The sequence below is a fragment of the Lithobates pipiens genome, unplaced genomic scaffold, assembly GCF_037356315.1.
Source record: "Lithobates pipiens isolate NorthernLeopardFrog02 unplaced genomic scaffold, aLitPip1_a1.2 Scaffold_22, whole genome shotgun sequence".
NCBI lineage: Eukaryota > Metazoa > Chordata > Amphibia > Anura > Ranidae > Lithobates > Lithobates pipiens.
Genome location: NW_027507784.1, coordinates 15,595,290 through 15,606,425, shown reverse-complemented (window position 1 = coordinate 15,606,425; position 11,136 = coordinate 15,595,290).

Below are 11,136 nucleotides of genomic sequence, written 5' to 3'. Positions count from 1 at the left end.
ATGAGGCTGTATATTCAGCAATATGCCCATTTTTAGTAAACTCATGTAATGACTCCCAGCTCTGCAAGCTGAGATAACATGCGCTACATTGATGCATTCACACAATTTCACAGTAGCCATGAGATAAAACAAGGTTCAGCAATATTTCTTAATCCTACAAACTGTATGATTGAATCCGTTCTGATATTGCTGATTATAGCTTATTAGTCTAAATGGGAAACCTTCATTTTATTTGCAAATATTAAAGATTCTAACTACAAGCAAAAATTAGTGCTTACATTTAAAGAGCACCTGTCATTTCAGATCCATCATGGCAGCGCCTGTTAGCGGGCATCCGCTCACCTTCTGCCGGCACGTCCCTCACCTTCTTGTGTCACCGCCGCATCACCAGCTGTCCCATTAAAGTGAATGGGACTGTCGGTGAGTCAACAGCGGGTCAGAGGAGGAGCCAACAGCGGGTTAAGGGAGGAGCCAACAGCGGGTTGGGGGAGGAGCCAACAGTGGGTCAGAGGAGGAGCTAGCAGCGGGTCAGAGGAGGAGCCAACAGCGGTTCAGAGGAGGAGTCAACAGCGGTTCAGAGGAGGCATCAACAGCGGGTCAGAGAAGGAGCCAACAGTGGGTTAGAGTAGGAGCCTACAGCGGGTTAGAGGAGGAGCCAACAGCGGTTCAGAGGAGGAGTCAACAGCGGGTCAGAGGAGGCATCAACAGCGGGTCAGAGAAGGAGCCAACAGTGGGTTAGAGTAGGAGCCTACAGCGGGTCAGAGGAGGAGCCAACAGCCGGTCAGAGAAGGAGACAACAGCGGGTCAGAGAAGGAGCTAACAGCGGGTCAGAGGAGGAGCCAACAGCGGGTCAGAGAAGGAGCCAACAGCGGGTCAGAGAAGGAGCCAACATCGGGTTAGAGGAGGAGCTAACAGCGGGTCAGAGAAGGAGCCAACAATGGGTCAGAGAAGGAGCCAACATCGGGTTAGAGGAGGAGCTAACAGCGGGTCAGAGAAGGAAGAGCCGCTGCGGGACAGTGATGACAGATATGACATTATGATTTCAATCAAACCTTTTTACTAGTGATTTAAATCAAACCCACCCACATGCGGGGCTACGGGGGTTTTCGGCAATTTTTTTTTATTTTAAATATTTTTTTATAATTTTATTTTTTTTAAAACCTTTTTCTTTTATTTTTAGATTTATTTTTACTTGATTGCTATCACAAGGGGATAATAAACCCCTATGTGATAGCATTGGGCAGATGACAGCTACTCTTTATGGAAACATTTATTCTAATAGACCCCCAATGTTACCCCTGCCCTTCACACCATCTAACCAAGCACAGATCGGCTTGGAAAAGAAAAAACATGATTTTATGTGTGCAAAAGCTTCGATCAGCCTGCACAATGCCACCGGCAATCCAAATACCTCGGGGGAGGACTGTTCGGCCCATTGTTACCCACTAGAAACCAGATGTGATGTCACTGATTATCCACGGTGTCAGGCAGCATCCAGATCTCAATGCATTTCGCCTGTTGGGCATCATCAGGACATCCCCAGGCCGGTCTGGGCATATTTTATTGTAAGCAGATTTCGTAAAGAGTGTTTTTTTACTTTTTACATTTTTTTATTAAATGGTATTGCACAATTATTTGTAATTTGTTCATTCTCTAATGCTTGGCACAATCTGGGGGAATACCATTACTGGAGAAGCGTTTAATCTGTGGTGAAGAAACTCTGATGGACAAATCTGATCATATCATAGTGACCCTGATAATAGGCTGTTTTTTTAGGCAGTTGTGTTTAACAGCATTTCTTTGGAAGCAAAAAAAAATGGGTTCAGACGCTGAAGATTTCCATCTTTCAGATGACAAACGCGGCTAAATGCGACTAAACGCAGTACCAGCGTTTAGAGGCGTTTATGTTTATAAATGTTTTTAAAGGTACCCTATATTTTAGACCTGAAAAAACAAAAATATGATGGAAAACAATGAAAAAACCTAAAAAATAAAATTTAAAAATGTTTTAATTACTTGCGATGATTCATAGACCATATATAGCCCTTGATGCAATGCAATACACCACTGGCATTGCTGTATCCAAATTGGGTCATACTTTTTTAAGTAGAAGGTCAAATGTGGCAATGAACACGCGTCTTAAATTAAAAAAATTGTCGGGGGTGGGTACGCAGCTGTACGTACACGTGTTTACAAAATATCCTGCCGACATTCGCTGGGCAATCAAAGGATGGGTCCAATAGCAACAAACTCTGACTCTGGACCTTGCACGCAATTTTCTACATCGTTCTAGCCTCATCAAGAGCGACGTCAGGAGCATTTCCTCACATATGCTCAATATGGGATCCATTGCAAAAAAAATCACAGAAATAGAGGCAAATACTAGTAGACAGCTGCTCTCTCTGCTGCTGATGCACACTCTGGTCAAAATGGCTGAAATCGTTAACTTACAATGTTTTTTGAGCTTGGGGAGGGTCTTAAATGAGGTAATCTTAACCGGATCCCGACCGGCGCACGCTGATGTACATCGGCAGAATGGCACGGGCAGGCATATTGGCGTACAGGTACATCCAATCTTCAATGCCGCCCTACCATCGCGAGCGCGCCGCTGGTGGAGCGCTCGCGTGTTTTTTGGGACCCCTGTGAGTCCGGTCGCTGCGGGCATACCCGCGATCGTCTCACGGGACGGCAGAATGGAGGAAATGCTCTTTGTAAACAGCATTTCCCCATTCTGCCTAGCAACTAGTGACGCTGATCTCTCCTCCATGTGATTGGAGCAGAGATCAGTGTTCACTAAATGAAAGCCCAGCCCCCCCACAGTTAGTAACACACCCCTAGGAACACTTAACCCCTACACTGCCACCCACTGGTTAACCCCTTCACTGCCAGTGTCATTTACACAGGAATCACTGCATTTATATAGCAGTGATTAGTGTATAAATGACAATGGTCCCAAAAATGTGTCAAAAATGTCCGAAGTGTCTGCCGCAATGTCGCTGTCACAATAAAAATTGCTGATCGCCGCCATTACTAGTTAAAAAAAAAAGAATAAAAAATTAATAATAAAAATGCCATAAAACTATCCCCTATTTTGTAAACGCTATAACTTTTGCGTAAACCAATCAATAATCGCTTATTGCGATTTTTTTTACCAAAAATATGTAGAAGAATACGTATCGGCCTAAACTGAGGGAAAAAAATGTTTTTTTATATATTTTTGGGGGATATTTATTATAACAAAAAGTAAAAAAATGATGCGTTTTTTTCAAAATTGTCGCTCTATTTTTGTTTATAGCGCAAAAAATAAAAACCGCAGGGGTGATCAAATACCACCAAAAGAAAGCTCTATTTGTGGGAAAAAAAGGACGTCAATTTTGTTTGGGAGCCACGTCGCATGACCGCACAATTGTCAGTTAAAGCGATGCAGTGCCGAATCGCAAAAAGTGGTCTGGTCTTTGACCAGCAAAATGGTCCGGTCTGTAAGTGGTTAATAAAGGCTTCTAGACGCAAACGCATACAGGAGGCTTCCGCAAGCTCCTTAAAAGAAAGTCTTTCTCTGAGTCTGGAGTCAATGAGGATGGCAAACGAGATCAAGCTCTCCAGCTCAGTGGGTATATCTCGGGCTGCTATCTCACCCTTGATGAAATCCGAGAGACCATGAGAAAAAGCAGCCACGAGGGCCTCATTGTTCCAAGCAACCTCAGAACTCAATGGCGTAGTCGGCAACAGTTCTCGTACTCTGTTTGATGGACATGAGGCACTTGGCAGCAGAAGCGGAGCGTGCGGGAACGTCAAATACCCTTTTAAAGGAGGCCACAAACTCAAGTTCAAACCTTCCTCTGGTCACGTAAGATATTATACTTTGCTTTTCTGCTGACATACTGGGCGAGGCTTGCAGATGACTGCGCTCTTTACTCTCACTTGAGCTTCCGAGAAACACCATTCAAAATAAAGAAATGAAACACACCGAGGAACGTGATGTATGTAACCACACCAGGTTATCGAACACCATTGGACAGTTATGGTAATAGAACTTCAGCACCAAAAATGAATGAAGCACAAGAGGGGCCAAGAACAGATGAAAGGACCTTGAGTTACAAGAGGGACACAGAGGGACCTTGCAGGGAATGAGACACCGAAGAGTAGAACAACGAACAACATGCAGTGTTTGGGGCAAATTCGAAAGCCACCGGGACATCTTTAAAGTCTATGGGACATTAGCATGAAAAATCAAAAGTGCTAATTTTAAAGGCTTATATGCAAGTTATTGTCATAAAAAGTTAGCCCAATTTTTTTTTTTATATCGTGAAAGATAATTTTACTCTGAGTAAATTGATACCCAACATGTCACGCTTCAAAATTTCGCCCGCTCGTGGAATGGCAACAAACTTTTACCCTTAAAAATCTCCATAGGTGACGATTAAAAAAAATTCTACAGGTGGCATGTTTTAAGTTACAGAGGAGGTCTAGGGCTAGAATTATTGCTCTCGCTCCACCGATCGCGGCGATACCTCACATGTGTGGTTTGAACACAGTTTTCATATGCGGGAGCTGCTCACATATGCGTTCGCTTCTGCACACAAGCTCGTTGGGATGGAGCACATTTAAAATGTATTTTTATTATTATTTATTTTACCTTTTGTTTTTTATTTTTACACAGTTAAAAAAAAAAAAAGTCACTTTTATTCCTATTACAAGGAATGTAAACATCCCTTGTAATATAAAAAAGCATGACAGGTCCTCTTTAATATGAGATCTGGGGTCAAAAAGACCTCAGATCTCATATTTAGACTAAAATGCAATAAAAAAAAATTGTAATGTATAAGAATTATTTAAAAAAAAATGGCCCTTTAAGAGCTATGGACGTCGCTTCCATCCAGCAATTGCATGGAGAAGGGTGGCCGTCTTCCCCTCACTCATCTCCATACCCAGCTACTAACAGGATGTGATCGCCGCAGAAACCACTTTTGTAGCGGACCGCCCACTGAAGATGGGGATACCGGGGTTATGGGGGCTAGCTGCTGCCATAACAACGATATCCTCCTTCAAACAGCCGATGTAAAACTGCAGCGGGCAGTCTGTAAGTGGTTAATGCTTAAAGTGAAATAATAAAAATCAAACATTCCTTTAAATATCGTGCCTGGGGGGTCCCCTTAGTCTGCCTGTAAAGGCATTTTTCCTGTGTTTAGAACAGTACCGCAACAAAATGACATTTCTAAAGGAAAAATTGTCATTTAAAACTGATCACGGCTGTAATGAATTGTCGGGTCTCGGCGATATAGATAAAACTCATGGAAAAAAAGAGCATTGGATCCCCCCACCCCCAGTCCATTACCAGGCCCTTTGTGTCCGGTATGAATATTAAGGGGAGCCTCGAACCAAAATTTTAAAAAAAATTGCGTGGGGGGTCCTCCTAAAATCCATACCACGCCCTTCAGGTCTGGTATGCATTTTAAGGGGAACCCTGCACCAAAATTAAAAGAAATGGCGTAGGGGTCCCCCCAAAATCCATACCAGACCCTTACCCAAGCAGGCTACCTGGCAGGCCACAGGAAAAGAGGGGGGGCGAGAGCCAAAGCACCTTGTTCCCATGTTGATGGGGACAAGGGCCTCATCCTCACAACCCTTGCTGGTTGGTTGTGGGAGTCTGCGAGTGGGGGGCGTATCAGAATCTGCAAGCCCCCTTTAACAAGGGAACCCCCAGATCCCGGCCTTCTCCCTTAGTGAAATGATAACGGGGTACAAGTACCCCTACCATTTCACCAAAAAAGTGTCAAAATGTTAAGAACGACAAAACGCGGCTTGGGACAAGTTTTTTTTTTTTCTTTTTTAATTGGAACATGGTTCCCCTTAATTTCCATATCAGACCCGGGCCTGGTATGGATTTTAGGGGGACCTCCACGCAATTTGTTTTTTAAATTTTGGTTTGGGGTTCCCCTTAATATTCATACCAGACCCAAAGGGCCTGGTAATGGACTGGGGGCGGTGGGGTCCCATGCTCTTTTTTTCAATGAGTTTTATCTATATTAGCAAAACCCAACAATTCATTGCAGCCACAATCATTTTTAAATGACAATTTTTCCTTTAGAAATGTCATTTTGTGCAGGGACTGTTCTAAACACGGCAAAAATTTGTACTTTACAGGCATACTATAGACACCCCTCAGGCATGATATTCAAAGGAATATTTCATTTTTATTGTTTCTCTTTAAGCATTAAAAAAAATCACTGCTGCCGAAAAAACAGCTTGCATTGATACATGTCCCCTGGGGCAGGACTCGGGTCCTCAAACACTTTTAATGACAATGACTTGTATATAAGCCTTTAAAATGAGCACTTTTGATTATTCACATTCATGTCCTATAGACTTTAACAGTGTTCGTGTTTTCTGCCAAATTTTTTGCCAATCAATGAAATTTTGCAACCGTGAGTACTTTTAAATGACTTTTTTTTCCTTTAGAAATGTCACATGTTAGAAATGTTTGCTGTCAGACCGTTGTAAACACAGGAAACATGCGCCCCTTTACAGGCATACTATAGACACCCCCCGGTACAAAATGTAAAGGAATATTTCACTTTTATTATTTCACTTTAAGCATTATTAAAATCACTGCTCCCGAAAAATTGCAGTTTTAAAAAAAAAAATGTTCATTGATACATGTCCCCTGGGGCAGGACCCGGGTCCCCAAACACTTTTTATGACAATACCTTGCATATAAGCCTTTAAAATTAGCACTTTTGATTTCTCCCACAGACTTTTAAAGGGTGTTCCGCGGCTTTCGAATTTGCCGCAAACACCCAAAATTGTTCTCTGTTCTGCGAACTGGAGAACAGCCAATGTTCGAGCCGAACACATGTTCGACTTTAATGGCTTTAGGCCGCCGAGAACGGCCGAAAGCTGACGAGAATGGCCGAAGGCGGCCGAAAGCTGACGAGGACGGCCAAAGGAGGCCGAAAGCCGCCGATAAGGGCTGAAGGTAGGCAAAAGCCGCCGAGAAGGACCGAAGGTGGCTGAAAGCCGCCCAGAGGCTCAAAACGGTGGAGGATCGGCGTATAAAACGCACCGTGGTTTTCCCCTGATTTTAAGGGGAAAAAAGTGCGTGTTATACGCCAATAAATATGGTATCTTGCTGACTGGGTTGTCCTCTCCTGCGGTGTCTTCTTCCAGCAGCAATGGAGGAGTCCGCTCCTCATACTTCTGGTTTTCTCTCTCCCGGGCACAATAGGGGAAAGAAAACAGGAAGTGACATCTAACTCAGATGTCAATCAAACCGCCCGGCCGTAGTAATAGATACTACGAGCACCGGGCGGAAGCTACTCAGTGCTTTGTAAAGCGCCGCAAGACGGGACAAAAGCCCGCAAATGAAACGCCGCATCTGCAGTCTCTTGATTGCATTGACGTGGCGCTTCCCATAGTGCACTGTGTCCGGCGCTTGAACACAGTGCACTTCGTTAAAGGACTTTTTTTTCTTAAAGGGGCAGTTTTAGAAGTTTTTTTAATTTTTTTTTGATGACTACACAGGAGTGGGGGGGGGGGGGGTGGTGCCCGGGCGCCCCCTATGTATGGGCCGCCACTGATGCAATTTATACACTGGGGGAGAACCTCTGGGGGAATCTAGGATGGAAAAGATCTGGGGATCCTAGTACATGATAGGCTCAGCAATGGCTGCTGCTAACAAAGTAAACATATATATATATATATATATATATATATATATATATATATATATATATATATATATAATGTTTGGGGGTTCTAAGTAATCTAGCAAAAAAGTAAAAATATAGATTTTTATTTGTAAACAAAAAGTGCCAAAAAAGGCCTGGTCTTTAAGTGGTTACCTGTACTTACAGTATATCTCTATACATACATTTATGTATTATTATTCACTTATGTATGAGTTCAGTATTTCTTTTTAAATAGGACTCTTTCTCAGCTGTACAGTATTTTACACTGGTGGGGTTTGGTGAGGTTCAATTTTAAACTCCCAGTTTTCTGACTCCATGCACGGTTAGATGAACCCCCTTAAACAAAAACAAGCCTCTCACTTTACACCTGCCTGACATATTAATAGCGGGTATTGACTAACAATAATGGCATATATGGCAATAGGGGGAACAAATATGTGGTGCTTTGGGGCACAATACTACTTACACAATACTACAACAAATGTATGATGTATACCCTTAATATCCAAACCAAGAACTTAGCACAGGGATGGTGGGAACTCCTTATGATGGGCACAGAAGGTGTACAGATTGGGGAACTCAGCACAGGGATGGTGGGAACCCCTCATAATGGGCGCAGCAGATGTACAGACTCGGGAACACAGCACAGGGATGGTGAGAACTCCTCATAATGGGCACAGTGGGTGTACAGACCTGGGAACTCAGCACATGGATGGTACTCATAATGGGCACAGCAGGGGTAAAGATTGGGGAACTCAATGCAGGGATGGTGGGAACCCCTCATAATGGGCACAGCAGGTGTACAGACCCAGGAACTCAGCTCAGGGATGGTGGGATCTCCTCATAAATGGCCCAGCGGATGTACAGACCTGGGAACTCAGCACATAGATGGTGGGAACCCCTCATAATGGGCACAGCAGGGGTACAGACCTGGGAACTCAGCACAGGGATGGTGGGAACCCTTCATAATGGGCACAGCGGGTGTACAGACCCGGGAACACAGCACATGGATGGTGGGAACTCCTCATAATGGGCACAGCGGGTGTACAGACCTGGGAACTCAGCACAAGGATGGTGGGAACCCTTCATAATGGGCACAGCGGGTGTACAGACCCGGGAACTCAGCACAGGGATGGTGGGGACTCCTCATAATGGGCACAGCGGGTATATGTTGTATACAGGATGTTTTGTTTTACTTCCTGTCCCTCCTTCAGTATTATCACAGCTCCTCCAGCTCGGTATGAGAAAGATCTCCATTGTCCTGAGGGAAGGTAAGGAAACGACATTCAAGTGAAAAGTTCAGAATTTGTAAATGGAATTATGAACAATGTCCACCAAAGGCAGTTTAACCACTTGCTTACTGGGCACTTAAACCCCCTTCCTGCCCAGGTCAATTTTCAGCTTTCAGCGCTGTCACACGCAGTCATGCTACACTGTATCCATATGATCATTGATATCATTTTTTCACACAAATAGAGCTTTCTTTTGGTGGTATCTAATCACCACTGGGGGGTTTATTTTTTGCTAAACAAACAAAAAAAGACTGAAAAGTTTGAAGAAAAAAAATCTTTTTCCATAGTTTGTTATAAAATTTGCACACAGGTAATTCTTATCCTTCACTGATGTGCAATGATAGGTGGCACTGATGGGCACTGGTAGGTGACATTAATTGGCAGCACTGATAGGTGGCACTGACTGGCAGCACTGGCAGGGGGCACTGGTGGGCATTGCTTAGCAGTACCGATATGCTCTGGTAGGTGTTACTGGTGAGCACTGCTTAGCAGTACTGATATGCACTGGTAGATGGCACTGGTGGGCATTGCTTAGCAGTAAGTACTGATATGCACTGGTAGATTTTATTGGTGGGCACTGCTTAGCAGTAGCAATATACCCTGGTAGGTGTTACTGGTGGGCACTGCTTACCAGTACAGATATGCACTGGTAGGTGGCACTGGTGGGCACTGCTTAGCAGTACTGATATGCACTGGTAGGTGGCACTGGCGGGCACTGCTTAGCAGTACTGATATGCACTGGTAGGTGGCACTGGTGGGCACTGCTTATCAGTACTGATATGCACTGGTAGGTGTTACTGGTGGTCACTGCTTAGCAGTACTGATATTCCCCGGTAGGTGGCACTGGCGGGCATTGCTTAGCAGTACTGATATGCACTGGTAGGTGTTACTGGTGGTCACTGCTTAGCAGTACTGATATGCCCTGGTAGGTGGCACTGGCAGGCACTGCTTAGCAGTACTGATATGCACTGGTAGGTGGCACTGGTGGGCCCTGCTTATCAGTACTGATATGCACTGGTAGGTGTTACTGGTGGTCACTGCTTAGCAGTACTGATATTCCCCGGTAGGTGGCACTGGCGGGCATTGCTTAGCAGTACTGTTATGCACTGGCAGGTGTTACTGGTGGGCACTGCTTAGCAGTATTGATATGCCCCGGTAGGTTTTACTGGTGGGCCCTGCTTAGCAGTACTGAAATGCACTGGTAGGTGTTACTGGTGGGCACTGCTTAGCAGTACTGATATGCCCTGGTAGGTGGCACTGGTGGGCACAGCTTAGCAGTACTGATATGCACTGGTAGGTGGCACTGGTGAGCACTGCTTAGCAGTACTGATATGCACTAGTACATGGCACTGCTTAGCAGTACTTATATACCCTGATAGGTGTTACTGGTGGGCACTACTTAGCATTACTGATATGCCCTGGTAGGTGGCACTGGTGGGCACTACTTAGCATTACTGATATGCCCTGGTAGGTGGCACTGGTGGGCAGTCAGCCAAGGCTCATGGACTCGCTGGTCGCAGAGCGTGCTGCCCGCTTCTCGCAGGAGGTTGCGCAGGCAGCTCAATCGCGGGCGGATGTACATGGTTGCCCTCCCGGTAATTTTGGCCGGCGCTGAGGGGAGAGGATAAAGTGGAACTAAACTCCCCCAATCAACAAATACTTGTGCTGCTAGCCTTATATAGGAAGGTATATTATATTTATGTGTTTTATATATATATATATATATATATTTTAAAATTTCATTCACTTGCTTCCTGGTTTCTGGCCTAAGCCAAAATGATGTCATACATCCCAGGAGTCTTCATGGGAGGAGGGGTTTTCTCAGCTCAGGCATACAGACAGGAGGGCGTGCTTGGCTAAGGGCAGATGTATTCTGGGAAGCAATTGTTAATTTGCTGCCCTTACTCAAGATGACCATGGCCAAAAAATGCTAGAGGGGGGCGTTTCTCAACAAAATAAGGCCAGCGCGCGCACGCACATGCAAACCGCAGTCGCACCATACATGTGACATACGAGAACAATAATTCTTGCACACGAGCTCCTAGTTAGCTCTAAAGTCATGAGCCGTGTAAAGGGTTTTAAAGCGTCACCTATGGGGATTTTTGGGCACCATCATTTTTTGGTCGATATCACAATTTTACGACATGTAATGTTTG